At 39.1% G+C, this 13,653-nt stretch overlaps 2 pseudogenes; one reads left to right on the top strand and one right to left on the bottom strand.

The window, feature by feature from the left end:
* The first annotated feature begins 5,051 nt into the window (after positions 1–5,051).
* LOC124289030 lies at positions 5,052–5,136 on the top strand (annotated as a pseudogene).
* A 47-nt stretch (positions 5,137–5,183) lies between these two features.
* LOC124289029 lies at positions 5,184–5,333 on the bottom strand (annotated as a pseudogene).
* Positions 5,334–13,653: the final 8,320 nt, after the last annotated feature.

Raw genomic sequence — 13,653 nt, 5'->3', positions numbered from 1 at the left:
TCCGGAAACAAAATATGCAAGAAATATTTTTTGTGTGTTTGAGGTAGGTAGAAGTCCGCTAGAATCAAACTTAGATATTAAAGTGCATAAAACAGTTTGCTGAAAGAACTTGTTTTGGATACACTACCCATCCCCTTTCAGATGACGTAATCATAAGGACATAATTTATTCTAATGTTTCCACTTCAAGCATGATGTCAAGGGTTCAAACTAAATACTAAATGGTCACACAAGTGTCAGCTCTCAATAGCATTTAACCCTGGACACCTTTTGTCCATATGTTGGATGTAGCATTTAACACTGGACACCTTTTGACCATATGTTGGAAGTAGCATTTAACCCTGGACACCTTTTGTCCATATGTTGGATGTAGCATTTAACCCTGGACACCTTTTGTCCATATGTTGGATGGAGCATTTAACCCTGGACACCTTTTGTCCATATGTTGGATGTAGCATTTAACCCTGGACACCTTTTGACCATATGTTGGATGTAGCATTCAACCCTGGACACCTTTTGACCATATGTTGGATGTAGCTTTTAACCCTGGACACCTTTTGTCCATATGTTGGATGTAGCATTTAACCCTGGACACCTTTTGACCATATGCTGGATGTAGCATTCAACCCTGGACAGCTTTTGACCATATGTTGGATGTAGCTTTTAACCCTGGACACCTTTTGTCCATATGTTGGATGTAGCATTTAACCCTGGACACCTTTTGTCCATATGTTGGATGTAGCATTTAACCCTGGACACCTTTTGTCCATATGTTGGATGTAGCATTTAACCCTGGACACCTTTTGTCCATATGTTGGATGTAGCATTCAACCCTGGACACCTTTTGACCATATGTTGGATGTAGCATTCAACCCTGGACACCTTTTGACCATATGTTGGATGTAGCATTCAACCCTGGACACCTTTTGTCCATATGTTGGATGTAGCATTCAACCCTGGACACCTTTTGTCCATATGTTGGATGTAGCATTCAAACCTGGACACCTTTTGTCCATATGTTGGATGTAGCTTTTAACCCTGGACACCTTTTGTCCATATGTTGGATGTAGCTTTTAACCCTGGACACCTTTTGTCCATATGTTGGATGTAGCTTTTTAACCCTGGACACCTTTTGTCCATATGTTGGATGTAGCTTTTAACCCTGGACACCTTTTGACCATATGTTGGATGTAGCTTTTAACCCTGGACACCTTTTGTCCATATGTTGGATGTAGCTTTTAACCCTAGACACCTTTTGTCCATATGTTGGATGTAGCTTTTAACCCTGGACACCTTTTGTCCATATGTTGGATGTAGCTTTTAACCCTGGACACCTTTTGTCCATATGTTGGATGTAGCATTTAACCCTGGACACCTTTTGACCATATGTTGGATGTAGCTTTTAACCCTGGACACCTTTTGTCCATATGTTGGATGTAGCTTTTAACCCTGGACACCTTTTGTCCATATGTTGGATGTAGCTTTTAACCCTGGACACCTTTTGTCCATATGTTGGATGTAGCTTTTAACCCTGGACACCTTTTGTCCATATGTTGGATGTAGCTTTTAACCAAGAAAATTGTCCAGGGTTACATGCTACATCCAACATATGGTCACTGTTTGTCTTTATGTTTGATGTACGCGTGGCCTTCACTACGTTTTAACTTGGGCATTTGTGTTTACACAAACAATGTCAACTTGTGGCAGGTGTGCTACTAGCCAAAACATCAGATTGACACAAGTCATTACATCAGGTTGACACTAGTCATTACATATAGGTTGACACTAGTCATAGCATCAGGTTGGCACAAGTCATTACATCAGGTTGACACTAGCCATAACATCAGGCTGACACGTGTCATAACATCAGGTTGACACTAGCCATAACATCAGGTTGACACTAGCCATAACATCAGGTTGACACTAGCCATAACATCAGGTTGACACGTGTCATAACATCACGTTCACACTAGCCATAACATCAGGTTGACACGTGTCATAACATCAGGCTGACACGTGTCATAACATCAGGTTGACACTAGCCATAACATCAGGTTGACACTAGCCATAACATCAGGTTGACACTAGCCATAACATCAGTTTGACACGTGTCATAACATCAGGTTGACACTAGCCATAACATCAGGTTGACACGTGTCATAACAAGGTCCAGACACAACAATACCTCAGATATGATGGCTTCATTCACCTAAGTGTGGTCACAATCATGAATTATCTCAAACATGAACAACGCTGAAATAAGGTTCCTCTTACAAAGGAGGCATGCAAAGCAAAAGAAATCCATGACCGCATGTGTAAAAATATGGGTAAAGCTGCTCCTGACTATTCCACAGTTTGTAAGGAACGCAGCACTACACAATGAATTCCGACAGCAGATTACTTAGCCATCAATGTGCCCTATAAGACAGCAATATGCATGTATGAGTGTATGTTAAATACTAATTACAGACTGCAGATTTGGAATATGGTTTATTACCATTTTGGGATTTTTGACAAATTCCAGAAGTTGCTTTTACATCCATCCTTCCCGTCATCAGCAACTGTAAGGCGGCCTCGTCATCGGCAACTAAAGTCCCTCGTCGTCATCACCGTAGGGAGCTGTAGTGATAATAAACGAAATGAATGTGTGTGTGTGTGTGTGAGTGAGAGGGAGAGAGGGAGAGAGGGAGAGAGGGAGAGAGAGAGAGAGAGAGAGAGAGAGAGAGAGAGAGAGAGAGAGAGAGAGAGAGAGAGAGAGAGAGAGAGAGAGAGAGAGAGAGAGAGAGAGTGGAGAGAGAGAGGGAGTTTGGGAGTGAGGAGGGCAACACTTCATGAACTTACTTGATTACTTGAAGGGTATCAACAAACAACAAACGTACAGTTTGAAATGGTACTCTTTAGAGTTTAACACTTACACTTCTCGGCGTTTCTATGGAGGTCGGCGTGTACTTTCAGTTGCCCATCGTCAGTGTTTCTGCGGTCCAGATCTCCAGGTCCCGGATCTGTGTGCAGTGACATTACGACCATCTGTCATTACACAACCCATCACACTTCACACACTAGCCCGGGCCATTAAACGTTAGCCAGCACGACGGCCAATAATCGATACATTGGCTTTCAATATTTCGTCAGATTTGTAGTTGTCAGTAATCAGTTGTAATCAGTAGATTGAGAGTGTTTTTACATATTCTAAGTGTCATTTATCAGTTGTAATCAATACATATAGAGTGTGTTTCCATATCCTTAGTGTCATATATCAGTTGATCAGATCAGAGCAATTCACCGTTGTGTGAAAATACATGGAAGCTTATGCTAAAGAAAATAGACAGGTTCCGTTGCTATTTATTTCTCTTTACGCAGTTCCATTATCTGAAGCAACACTTACTTGAGAGTCCCCATTTTAGTCTTATACGAGCCCTGCGTCCTCGTCCGTCTGCCACGTTGCATACCGACATCACGACGATCATCAGAACTAGCAACATTTTCTGCAAACAAGTTCTGTAAGTGTTACATCACATATAAATGGAATGTTGAACTATGGAGCGTTACTTCCATCTTCAAACTTGTGTGCCACGACCTCCAGTACGACCACTCCTATCCGTATCTATGCCTCAGGAGCTTCAAACCCTAGTACGATTCCCTACATGGGTACATTGTGTGAAGCCCATTTCTGGTGTCCACGCCGTGATATTGCTGGAATATTGCTAAAAGTGGCGTAAAACTTAATTCACTCACTCGCTCAAACCCTAGTATCAATGCCCACATCGCCCACATCGCCACTAATTCAATTACGCATGCCTTTTGAGCCTGAAGCCCTAGTATCGATGAAGCCAAGTACCCATATCAGTATCGCCTTTATCCCGAGTATAATGCCAACTGGACCTCTGGGCCTTTTGTTTCAGTGCACCAAGAGTTCATCGTTACAGTCTGTCTGATAACGTTCTGTAACAATCCAAGTGTGTTTCAGTGCACCAAGTGTTCATCGTTACAGTCTGTCTGATAACGTTCTGTAACAATCCACGTGTGTTTCAGTGCACCAAGTGTTCATCGTTACAGTCTGTCTGATAACGTTCTGTAACAATCCACGTGTTTCAGTGCACCAAGTGTTCATCGTTACAGTCTGCCTGATGACGTTCTGTAACAACCCACGTGTGTTTCAGTGTACTAAGTGTTCATCGTTACAGTCTACCATCTTCCACCAGATTTCTCTTCCACAGTGCACATTACACACCAACAACACCAAATGTTTCAAAAGCTATTTGAAAATACTTCCATATTATATCCTTTGGCATCCAAATGTTTTAGTCCTTCTTATTCCAGGAATCAAGCTGAGCGTGTAAGTATCAATACGAGGAGGAGAATGTTTCATTCCAAATCACCAGACACCTCTTATAGAAGTTGGTATCTTAGGCACTAGTCTCATGCAGGATGTAGCATTTCTACTTCAGTGTTTCAGACAGGCCGGGCACACCCGGCGTACACATAGCCACAAAGATGGGAGAGTAGATGCTGAATCGGGTTTTGTTGGTGCTACCGGTACATAACCTGTTGCCATCAATTCCAGTGACCTAGTCATGTAATTTTCATAAAGGTTTCAGATTTTACGCCACATGTGTAATTGAGGTTTTTCTTTTGCTTTAGACTATATGCTTTGGTGAATCGTCTTATCTTCATAAAAGCAGGCATTAGGAACACAAGTTACACCAAATGAATTTACGAGGTAAAGGATAAGACACCCACATCACAGATGAAAGCTCGAAAATGGCACAAAAACTAAGCATTCAAATTTGGCACAAACATAGTTCGATAATTACTCTAAATGTTGGCGTTTTTCGTTTATACAGCAATTATACCCTAAACTTTGGTATATTTTTTGCATCTTTACAGAAACGTAGCCGAAGCTAGACATTGTTTTACAGGCTCATAGGCTAGTATAATGACGGAATGGGAAGATATTTGGTGGAATTAAGCACATATGTCTTCTATTTTACAGCATGAATTTTGGAGACAGTGGCCTATAACACTATAGATATTGACCATTTTCCTTCTCCAAAATTCATACTTTTAGGGATCATTTCTATAGTATGCATCGCCATGACTTCAGGTAAAACTGACAGTCTACCAAACCACGTCTGGTGATTTGGAATGAAACATTCTCCTCCTCGTATTGATACTTACACGCTCACCTCGATTCCTGGAATAAGAAGGACTAAAACATTTGGATGCTAAAGGATATAATATGGAAGTATCGTCCTCGTGGTTTGGTAGACTGTCAGTTTTACCTGAAGTCATGGCGATGCTTACTATAGAAATGATCCCTAAAAGTATGAATTTTGGAGACAGTGGCCTATAACACTATAGATATTGACCATTTTTCTACACCTAAAAATACAACCTGCTTACCTCTAGCGTGATAAATCATTCACGTCCTGCTATGAAATATTTCCTGCCGTTCACCGCTCCTACCGTGTGGTAAAGGTGGTGATTGGAGATGTTCCTCCATTTAAAGCTCTCTTAATCTTGTGTTCCTACACATTCTAGAGGCAGAACGTCACGAAAAACGGCAAAGAGCTACGGTCCCATTTCAATTCTGAATCACAATAAGTTCTCTGTTCAGTTTTTTCCTACCATTTTCAACCAGACTGATTGTTGTTTAACGACGCACTCAGGAATATTCCAGCTATATGGAGGCGGTCTGAAAATAATCGAGTCTGGACCAGACAATCCAGTGATCAACATGAGCATCGATCTACGCAGTTGAGATACTATGACATGAGTCAACAAAGTCAGCCTGACCACTCGATCCCTTTACTCGCCTCTTACGACAAGCATGGGTTGCTGAAGACCTGGATCTTCACGAGTCTTTTCTAACATGAGAAGCGGGTGGACGAATGCTGGCTACACTCACCGGCTGCATCTAGTCTGCCTGGGGGGAATACGACGTCGGCTTGTCGCTCGTGGGTGATCGCCTCAAGTTAAGGTTATGCTGTTATATAGCCACCACTGTGTAATGTATACAACTCGCAGCTGATTAGTTTCAACAACTCAGGGGCTATTCGATATGCCTCAGTCTGATATTTACAAGACCCATCTGCCACACCGCGTAATCCACCACCAGCTACCACTCATTCATCAACTGTGACAGCCTGTTTAGTTGTAAAATATCATTCGAACAACGTGAAAGAAGGAGCAGCGTAATATTATTGTGATCCAATAAATATCAATCTTGTGTGTGTGTGTGTGAGAGAGAGAGAGTGTGTGACTGACTGACTGAGTTTGATTTTACGCCACTTTTAGCCATATTCCAGCTACATCACAGCGGGGGACACCAGAAATGGGCTTCACACATTGTACCCATGTGGTGATTCGAACCCGGGTCTTCGGCGTGACGAGCCAACGCTTTAACCACTAGACTACCCCACCGCCCCAGAGAGTGTGTGAGTGAGAGAGAGTGTGTGTGTGTGTGAGAGAGAGAGAGTGTGTGTGCACGTGTGTGTGTAGTTTAGTGGGTTTTTTTGTGGTTTTTTAAATTTATATATTTTTTTTATTACTAATAACAGTACATGATATTCTACATTTCATCAAGGTAATACAGATGACATAACACAATGTCATGTTACAGTTGATGAATTATTGATGCCGTTATTAATAACTTGAGATGAAAATAAGAAGATAAAAAAAGAAATAATAATATTAAAAAAAGAGGATAGGGAAAGAGAGGGGAAAGTGAGAGGTAAGGGTGTAGAAGAGAGAAACTCACCATGCTAATCTAAAAATTAGTCGTCTTGAAAGAGACATAACCATTTTGCTTTGAAGACAGAGTGGTGTTCCCCGAAAATATAGTTTTCCAAATGGTAGTGTGTTTTTTATGAAGTAGAAGAGTTGATCAAAATTTACATCTGCGGAGGTATATCTTACTTTATTAATATATTCCTTGGTGATAATGAAAATATGATTAACTAATACACCTGCTTCAGCGTCCCCCAGTTGAAACTTAGTAATATCGATATTGAGGCAAGCGCCGGACTTGGAATTGTACCAGCTTGTAAACTGAGAGGTTAGATTTTTAGTTTTCTCACATAAAAAGAATAAGTGCTCAAGAGTTTCTATTTCTCGGCCACACAAAGTACAAAGATTATCGTGACTAATACCTATTTTACATAGAAATGACTTTGTTGAAACTATTCTGTGCATCAATTTAAACTGGAAGTTCCTAGCCTTATTTTCTATAGTAGTAGCATTGATAATTGCAAAACAGTCAGTGAGATAATTCTCTGATAGAGTAGTATTAAGCTTGGATTCCCATCTATGTTGAAGATTATCTAATGATATTCCAATCAGCCGAGTTACATATTTGTTTAATAATAGTACAGTTTCTTGTAACGAATTCATCAACAATAGGTGTAGCCTTCAGAAGATCAAGGCATCGTTTAGGTACGTATTTAAAACATCTAAAGTAGAGAAGGTATGTTTCATGGATATTAAAATCTTCTTTTAGTATTTCAAAAGGTTTAAAATCACCTGTAATTGATATGATGTCCCGCATATTTTTCATTCCTTTTCTATACCACGAGACAAACAAGCCTGTGTCACCAAATGGTACAAAGTTCAAAATTGGTAGACAAATAAAGTCTCCGATGTTTTCAATATGGTTCCTATTAATACAAGAGTAACATACTGAGACATCATTCCAAAAATAATTTTCAATGTTTTGAAAGTTAAATAGATCAATGTCCCCAAAAGGCGATAATGATTCAAATGCTATTTGCTGCCATAATCCTTTTTGCTGAGAATAGTCTTTTGATCCATTTGATCTTCAGATAGTTGCAGAAAGATATGATATCTATCATTTTCAGACCCCCCTTTGCATAGTCGTTTATTAACATAGTCCTTTTGATCTTATCGTGGTTACCACCCCAAATAAACTTAAAAAGGATAGAGTTCAAACGTGTAAAGAAATGTTTAGATGGGTTGGGAAGCGTCATAAAAAGGTGTGTAAAAAGGGGGATAATCTGTGATTTGAAAATCACAATCCTGCCTCTCAAAGTAAGAGATCTGTTCGACCATGAAAATAGTATTTTTCTAATTTTAGAAAATTGCTGTTCAAAGTTTACTGGAATCATTTCATCTAACTTAGTTGAAAAAAGTATACCCAGAATTTTAAATGGTTCTTTCGACCAGCGGAGAGGTATATGAGGACAAAGTTGTTCATCAGAATCACGCTTGGAACCACACCATACATCTATGGTTTTATCACACTTTATATACATGTATTCAAGACCTGTGAAAACGTCTAAGGCCACACTGTATATATTCAAGACCTGTGAAAACGCCTAAGGCCACACTTTATATATTCAAGACCTGTGAAAACGCCTAAGGCCACACTTTATATATTCAAGACCTGTGAAAACGCCTAAGGCCACACTTAATATATTCAAGACCTATAAAACGCCTGAGGCCACACTTTATATACATGTATTCAAGACCTGTAAAACGCCTAAGGCCACACTTTATATATTCAAGACCTGTGAAAACGTCTAAGGCCACACTTTATATATTCAAGACCTGTGAAAACGCCTAAGGCCACACTTTATATACATGTATTCAAGACCTGTAAAACGCCTAAGGCCACACTTTATATACATGTATTCAAGACCTGTGAAAACGCCTAAGGCCACACTTTATATATTCAAGACCTGTGAAGACGTCTAAGGCCACACTTTATATACATGTATTCAAGACCTGTGAAAACGCCTAAGGCCACACTTTATATACATGTATTCAAGACCTGTGAAAACGCCTAAGGCCACACTTTATATACATGTATTCAAGACCTGTAAAAACGCCTAAGGCCACACTTTATATATTCAAGACCTGTGAAAACGTCTTAGGCCACACTTTATATATTCAAGACCTGTGAAAACGCCTAAGGCCACACTTTATATATTCAAGACCTGTGAAAACGTCTAAGGCCACACTTTTTATATTCAAGACCTGTGAAAACGCCTAAGGCCACACTTTACATACATGTATTCAAGACCTGTGAAACGCCTAAGGCCACACTTTATATATTCAAGACCTGTGAAAACGTCTAAGGCCACACTTTATATATTCAAGACCTGTGAAAACGCCTAAGGCCACACTTTATATACATGTATTCAAGACCTGTAAAACGCCTAAGGCCACACTTTATATATTCAAGACCTGTGAAAACGCCTAAGGCCACACTTTATATACATGTATTCAAGACCTGTAAAACGCCTAAGGCCACACTTTATATATTCAAGACCTATAAAACGCCTGAGGCCACACTTTATATACATGTATTCAAGACCTGTAAAACGCCTAAGGCCACACTTTATATACATGTATTCAAGACCTGTAAAACGCCTAAGGCCACACTTTATATATTCAAGACCTGTGAAAACGTCTTAGGCCACACTTTATATATTCAAGACCTGTGAAACGCCTAAGGCCACACTTTATATACATGTATTCAAGACCTGTGAAAACGCCTAAGGCCACACTTTATATACATGTATTCAAGACCTGTGAAAACGCCTAAGGCCACACTTTATATACATGTATTCAAGACCTGTAAAACGCCTAAGGCCACACTTTATATATTCAAGACCTGTGAAAACGTCTTAGGCCACACTTTATATATTCAAGACCTATAAAACGCCTGAGGCCACATTTTATATACATGTATTCAAGACCTGTAAAACGTCTAAGGCCACACTTTATATATTCAAGACCTATAAAACGCCTAAGGCCACACTTTATATATTCAAGACCTGTAAAGAAGTCTAAGGCCACACTTTATATACATATATTCAAGACCTGTAAAGACGCCTTAGGCCACACTTTTTATGTTCAAGACCTGTGAAAACGTCTAAGGCCACACTTTATATATTCAAGACCTGTGAAAACGCCTAAGGCCACACTTTATATACATGTATTCAAGACCTGTGAAAACGCCTAAGGCCACACTTTATATATTCAAGACCTGTGAAAACGCCTAAGGCCACACTTTATATATTCAAGACCTGTAAAGAAGTCTAAGGCCACACTTTATATACATATATTCAAGACCTGTAAAGACGCCTTAGGCCACACTTTTTATGTTCAAGACCTGTTGAAAACGCCTAAGGCCACACTTTATATACATGTATTCAAGACCTGTGAAAACGTCTAAGGCCACACTTTATATATTCAAGACCTGTGAAAACGTCTAAGGCCACACTTTATATATTCAAGACCTGTGAAAACGCCTAAGGCCACACTTTATATACATGTATTCAAGACCTGTAAAACGCCTAAGGCCACACTTTATATATTCAAGACCTGTGAAAACGTCTAAGGCCACACTTTATATATTCAAGACATGTAAAGCGCCTAAGGCCACACTTTATATACATGTATTCAAGACCTGTAAAACGCCTAAGGCCACACTTTATATACATGTATTCAAGACCTGTAAAACGCCTAAGGCCACACTTTATATATTCAAGACCTGTGAAAACGTCTTAGGCCACACTTTATATATTCAAGACCTATAAAACGCCTAAGGCCACATTTTATATACATGTATTCAAGACCTGTAAAACGTCTAAGGCCACACTTTATATATTCAAGACCTATAAAACGCCTAAGGCCACACTTTATATATTCAAGACATGTAAAACGCCTAAGGCCACACTTTATATATTCAAGACCTGTGAAAACGTCTTAGGCCACACTTTATATATTCAAGACCTGTGAAACGCCTAAGGCCACACTTTATATACATGTATTCAAGACCTGTAAAACGCCTAAGGCCACACTTTATATATTCAAGACCTGTGAAAACGTCTTAGGCCACACTTTATATATTCAAGACCTATAAAACACCTGAGGCCACATTTTATATACATGTATTCAAGACCTGTAAAACGTCTAAGGCCACACTTTATATATTCAAGACCTATAAAACGCCTAAGGCCACACTTTATATATTCAAGACCTGTAAAGAAGTCTAAGGCCACACTTTATATACATATATTCAAGACCTGTAAAGACGCCTTAGGCCACACTTTTTATGTTCAAGACCTGTGAAAACGTCTAAGGCCACACTTTATATATTCAAGACCTGTGAAAACGTCTAAGGCCACACTTTATATATTCAAGACCTGTGAAAACGCCTAAGGCCACACTTTATATATTCAAGACCTGTGAAAACGCCTAAGGCCACACTTTATATATTCAAGACCTGTGAAACGCTTTATATATTCAAGACCTGTGAAAACGCCTAAGGCCACACTTTATATATTCAAGACCTGTAAAGAAGTCTAAGGCCACACTTTATATACATATATTCAAGACCTGTAAAGACGCCTCTGGGCCACACTTTTTTTCCATGCCTAAGGCCACACTTTTATGTTCAAGACCTGTTGAAAACGCCTAAGGCCACACTTTATATACATGTATTCAAGACCTGTGAAACGTCTAAGGCCACACTTTATATACATGTATTCAAGACCTGTGAAAACGCCTAAGGCCACACTTTATATATTCAAGACCTGTGAAAACGTCTAAGGCCACACTTTATATATTCAAGACATGTAAAGCGCCTAAGGCCACACTTTATATACATGTATTCAAGACCTGTAAAACGCCTAAGGCCACACTTTATATATTCAAGACCTGTGAAAACGTCTTAGGCCACACTTTAATATATTCAAGACCTATAAAACGCCTGAGGCCACATTTTATATACATGTATTCAAGACCTGTAAAACGTCTAAGGCCACACTTTATATATTCAAGACCTATAAAACGCCTAAGGCCACACTTTATATATTCAAGACCTGTAAAGAAGTCTAAGGCCACACTTTATATACATATATTCAAGACCTGTAAAGACGCCTTAGGCCACACTTTGATATGTTCAAGACCTGTTAAAATCATTAGACAACTGAGTGAGAGGTACACATGTCCGGGGCACAGTAGTACTACTTAACGTGACTTGATACAGTGATTCACTATATCTCGAAAACATATCGGTGTCCGAGCATGTGTGAAGGCTGTGTTTTTGTGGGTGTTGTCCCAGAGTTTCATCCAGATCAGGTTTACCCTCACCTCACAATACACTTCACAGGTGCTGCTCTGTCTGTCGTTATCAGTGATTATCAATGGTTACATTCACACCAGCACCACAGCGACAGCTTTCATGGTTACAACTGAAACTGCTACATCTACATGTATATCACAAGCTAACTGTGGAGGCAATTGTAAAATATCAGTTTTGGAATCACTGAAGGAGAATTTTGAATTCTTGAAAGACAGATCATGCAACAAAAGGAAGTTTATTGAGCACCACAAATAGTGCAAATATTTCATTTAAATAATATATTTCCTTACAAAGCCTTTTGGCCGCATTTTAGTTACTGGTCAAGTGTTAATTAGATCTGAGTGGTACAAGATATTCAAGTGTTAATTCGATCTGAGTGGTACAAGATATTCAAGTGTTAATTAGATCTGAATGGTACAAGATATTCAAGTGTTAATTAGATCTGAGTGGTACAAGATATTCAAGTGTTAATTAGATCTGAGTGGTACAAGATATTCAAGTGTTAATTAGATCTGAATGGTACAAGATATTCAAGTGTTAATTAGATCTGAGTGGTACAAGATATTCAAGTGTTAATTAGATCTGAGTGGTACAAGACATTCAAGTGTTAATTCGATCTGAGTGGTACAAGATATTCAAGTGTTAATTAGATCTGAATGGTACAAGATATTCAAGTGTTAATTCGATCTGAGTGGTACAAGACATTCAAGTGTTAATTCGATCTGAGTGGTACAAGATATTCAAGTGTTAATTCGATCTGAGTGGTACAAGATATTCAAGTGTTAATTTGATCTGAGTGGTACAAGATATTCAAGTGTTAATTAGATCTGAGTGGTACAAGATATCCAAGTATTAGTTAGAACTGAGAGGTACAAGATATTCAAGAATTAGTTAGATCTGAGTGGTACAAGTTATTCAAGTGTTAATTAGATCTGAGTGTTCAAGTATTAGTTAGATCTGAGTGGTTCAAAACATTCAAGTGTTAATTAGATCTGAGTGGTACAAGATATCCAAGTATTAGTTAGAACTGAGTGGTACAAGATATTCAAGAATTAGTTAGATCTGAGTGGTACAAGTTATTCAAGTGTTAATTAGATCTGAGTGTTCAAGTATTAGTTAGATCTGAGTGGTACAAAACATTCAAGTGTTAATTAGATCTGAGAGTGACGACGATATTTAAACGTTATTTAGATCAGAGTATGATAACGTATTCATGTGTTACCAAGATCTGAGTGTTACACAATATTAAAAGGGGCACTGATCCAGAGCGATTAGTTTCACGCTAACCAGTGGCGGATCCGGGGAGGGGGGGTTAGGTAGGTCAGGGGGTTCCCCTTTTGAAAATGACTTAAGAAAAAAAAGAAATTGCGTTGGCGGAGCCAAGGGGGGGTTCAGGGTTTTTTAACCCCCTAAATACCAAAACCACCAACAGTACAGATTTCATATAACATATAAAATGAACGGGAGAAAAGTAGAAAAGTAGAAAAGTAAAATGAACACCGAAAACATCAGTTACTGTGAACACATTATAGCGCGGTAGCT

Source organism: Haliotis rubra, unplaced genomic scaffold, assembly GCF_003918875.1.
Source record: "Haliotis rubra isolate DU_JTF1 unplaced genomic scaffold, ASM391887v1 Scf43, whole genome shotgun sequence".
In the NCBI taxonomy this organism is placed as follows: domain Eukaryota; kingdom Metazoa; phylum Mollusca; class Gastropoda; order Lepetellida; family Haliotidae; genus Haliotis; species Haliotis rubra.
The sequence above is the reverse complement of the archived record's forward strand: the minus strand, read 5'-3'. Positions and strand labels throughout refer to the sequence as shown.